This window comes from Scyliorhinus torazame, chromosome 4, assembly GCF_047496885.1.
Source record: "Scyliorhinus torazame isolate Kashiwa2021f chromosome 4, sScyTor2.1, whole genome shotgun sequence".
Lineage (NCBI taxonomy): Eukaryota > Metazoa > Chordata > Chondrichthyes > Carcharhiniformes > Scyliorhinidae > Scyliorhinus > Scyliorhinus torazame.
This window is the reverse complement of record NC_092710.1, coordinates 247,251,218-247,255,468: the sequence shown is the minus strand read 5'-3', so window position 1 is coordinate 247,255,468 and position 4,251 is coordinate 247,251,218.

Sequence of the window (4,251 nt, the reverse complement as noted above, 5' to 3'; positions counted from 1 at the left end):
GCTATCACTGTGGCTTCACAGCACCAGGGTCCCAGGTTCAGCTTGCCAGCAGGAATCATAGAATCATAGACTTTACAGTGCAGAAGGAGGTTATTCAGCCCATCGAGTCTGCACCAACTCTTTGAAAGAGCACCCTACCCAAGGTCAACACCTCCACCCCATCCCCATAACACAGTAACCCCACCCAACACTAGGGGCAATTTTGGACACCAAGGGCAATTGAGCATGGTCAATCCACCTAACCTGCACATCTATGGACTGTGGGACGAAACCGGAGTACCCGGAGGAAACCCACGCACACACAGGGAGAACGTGCAGACTCGGCACAGACAGTGACCCAGGCCGGGAATCGAACCTGGGACCCTGGAGCTGTGAAGCAATTGTGTTAACCACTATGCTACTGTGCTGACCTTGAGTTCACTCAAAGTGCGGCCTCAGCGGAGGGAATCTCCCCGAGGTAAAAACAAAGTGGCGTTGTACAGCGGAGTGCTTCTCGGCACTGCAGCCACCGAGAAACATCCCGCCAAATGCACTCAAAGCTGGCTATAGGAATTCTTCAGGTGAATCACCCCCCCTAATATCAAGGGATTTGCCCTCAGAAGGCGATTCACCCTCCGAGAGATCCAGAGAGATTATGAATGTAATTTGAATGTATGCAGGTTTACGTTTTCACTTTAAACTGAGGGTGCATTGTGCTGAGAGAGTTTAGGACATGTAAAGTGACTAAGATCGGAGAAAGAATGGGTTGTTGCTTCGCACCCGGGGCCATTTTTAGTCAAATGACTTTTGAAAGTTTGGTTTGAACTGAAAGCCAGGGTAGAAGGAGCATGGCAGCAAGAAAGAACATCTCTCGCAGACATGTTAGATGAAAATACATACAATGGTGTAAAGGGCAAGGAAGCAAGTGCCAGAAATCTAAAGAGCAGCTAGTTAAGGAAACTAGAGAGTCAAAAATAAATTCTCAGAGTCTGAAGTTAAAGGAACAGATGAAACTAGAATTGGAACAGGGCACTGTTCATTGAAGTCACATACAAGGCTGAGAAGAAGCTGACTATTGAGAAGCTGAAAATAGCTGGTGATTCTAAGGTTTGTGATATCTTTTTGCAGCCTGTGAGGTGATAGTTGAAGTAATTGTGGAGCAATTGATGGATCTCAGTTTGTGCAAAAGCATTCATGTCAAAGGAGTACCAAAAGGAGAATTAGAAAACCCAGATGTGGATCCTTGTTGGGAACAGTTGAGAGAAGCACTGTTCAAAAGAAGTTTCTGAAACGTGTCTTGTTGAGAGTGGAGTTTGGAATCATTGTGTGGAAGATGGAGTATAGTGAGCCAAGTTGGCTCATGTATGAGAATCATCTGGGGGGGATTTGAGGAGAAATCCACAGAAGTTCAATCAGGTGGCTTTGGCCACTTTCTTTCAGAGTGGAGTGTGTATGACCGTAGTCAGCCTGTGGGTTTAAAGTGACTGTATGCTTACCGAGAACGTTATAGCGTGTCTTGTGTTATCCTAAAATTTGTGAAGATAAGTGGCAGTGAAGATGTATTGAATTATATTCAAACTTTCATGTTTAATAAGTGTTTATTTTGTTGTTAAAAGTTAATTGGTAGCCCTGTGACTCTGCTCATACACGTTTTCTAAAAGAATAAGTGACAATTTTGTCAGCCAGGGTTCCATTCTGGGGTCTTGCCGTCCAGTAGTACCAACCTTACCCAAGTCTGAATCGAAAAGCTAAACCTGAAGCAACGAGTAACGACTTTGTTCCAGTGGATGTTCCCGCTAAGGGACACATGTTACCAATGCCATGCTGTGTTGGACTGTCACTTTTTCCCTGAGCCTGCCCTAAGTGACAGTTTAACACGAGGGTGGCATTGGGTTGGTTGCCGTTTCCGAGACGAATGGCTGAAGTGCCGTACAGTAAATATATATATGCTTCCTGGGGTCAATAAATAATGTGCTGCTATGTGAAGTGCAGGGTGTACTGGCCGGGTTATATTGTGCTGGAACTGCAGCCGGCGCCCTTTACGGTCACATGTGACAGGCAGTGTCACGTGCACCATTTCACTCCAGCTGTATAGTGGTGTTTCAAGCAAGGAAAAACAAAGTGGAAATAAGTGGTCCTTGCAGCGGCTTGAGGGAAGCCGGAAAGCTGAAGTGCGCTGAAGAGGGTTTGCTTCGGGAATCTTCACTTCCGTTTAGAAAAAAAAAATCGGCATAACGAATTTGCAGAGGCTGACAGTGAATCTGAGGCCAAACCACACTTTGAAATCCTATTGAGTCAATTATAATCTGGACCCATGTGAGAAAGAGAATATCCTCAATTGTGAAGTAATAGGTATGTATTTGATTTGTGTGCGCATTTATATATATATATATTCGCTTATACTAAACTCCAATTTGCATTTGGTCCATATTTGTGTATGTCATCTCTAGATGTGTGCATACTGCCCATATTTGAGCTTGTTTTGGGTAGTTGAGGTCCAAGTGCCAATAAATGCATACAGATATGACAGGCACACGTGCAGCCCCTGGCGGAATCCCGTTCCTCGGGCTCTCTGAGTGAGGGCTCTCTCTCTCTGGAAGAGCAGGTTGTGAGGCGTTGAAGCCAGTGCCGTATGAGAGAGGCAGACTTTGCTGTGTTTGCTTCAGCTCAGCCCCCGAGCAGCTGTTCAAACACAAGAGCTGCTAACTGTGACGTGACGGGGGTTTTAAAAGGGCCCCAAACCTTTGAACTGCACAAAGATCTGTGATGTAGCCTTCTTTCCGATGCAGGAAGTTTCTCAGCTGTTATTTTATTTAAGCTGGTTATTTAAGAGCCTTCTGTCCCTCCTTTGAATACATCCGCAGGCAATTGAAAGTGAACAGAAAAAAAATCATAAAAGTGATGATCTCCTCCGGCAACCGTTTAGCAGGTTTTGATCATCTTTAAAATTAATGCATTGACTTTATTTCTGATCATTTCTCCACTGAAGCATTGCAGATTATATTTGCAGTTGGTATTGCATATGGGTATTGGGAAACAGCAAGAAACGTGTATCTGTGTGCACTATCCTGTTTATCGTTCGCCCCCCTCCCCCCCCCCCCCCCACCCCACCCCCTGCTAGCTGTACATCGATATAATCTAAACCTCTACTACCTATCTGTTAATTGCAGGGAATAACAGTTATATAAAAGCGATTAGGGTCTCACATTGGCTGTTTGGTTCCTTCGCTTGGGCTGTACAAATCTGTCCCAAAACGACTGACACATTTATTTTCAACGCGTATTTATTTGACACCTTTTAATAAAGTTTACGCGTTGTTTCTGTCCACACGTTCATTTCTACCCGCCCATGTATCTGTGTCTCTGTTGCTGCCTCTTGCGATGTTTGACAGACGCTGCTTTGGAAACAGTATTTGCAGTCTAGTCACTTTCACTTACATCAGCCGGAGAGATGATTTCGACACTGAACCGGAAGTGTTCAACCAGATTCCTATTTGTTGGACTTGCCCCAAGTGGGAGTCCCAAGAATAGTGGTCCAGGACGTTTACATTTACTCCCATTTCTATTCGAACCAGTAGTTCGACTGCTCCCCCTGCAGTTTCCTATCTATTGTGTAAACCAGCCATACCCAGCCTGTTCATTAATCGATGCAAACACAAGTTTCTCACATGTCTCCCTCCGCCTATCTTGTGGAAAGACAATTTAATGAAATGCCAAAACCGAAGAAGAGCAAATTAAGAGTGTTTAAATGTAACATCGATCTGGCAACTTTTGCATTTTTTTACCCTGCCGTAATTATTATTTTGAACGGCTGTAGGCAGTGTCCGCTTTAACACATCTAACACCGTGCAAGGTTTGACATATTGATAATTAAATCAGATTTTGTTTGTGGTAAAATGAAGGCTTCTTTGAAATCCAGCTTTCCGATGGAACCCACAGACAGCGGCTTTCGCCAATTTTTTTTCTCTCTTTCTCCGCCTTGTAAAACACAACTCAGTCACTTTCACACACCACCTATCTATCAGAGATGGAGGACGCTGTGGTCAAAGCGCCGCTTGGAAGGCGGGCTTTGCTTTTTTTTTAAACTGATGATGTCATCCTCCCCACAAGTTTACATTTACAGAATGTGGAGCTGCATTTCTTGTTTAGACTTTCAAACAGCCTCGCGTCTGTATTCTCAACTAAATCTGCGTCCTTTGCACACAGCGAGACAGCTTTGCGTGCCTCACTGACCCGGTGCCCTGTGCAGAAGGGACGCCGCTTTGCTTTGGGA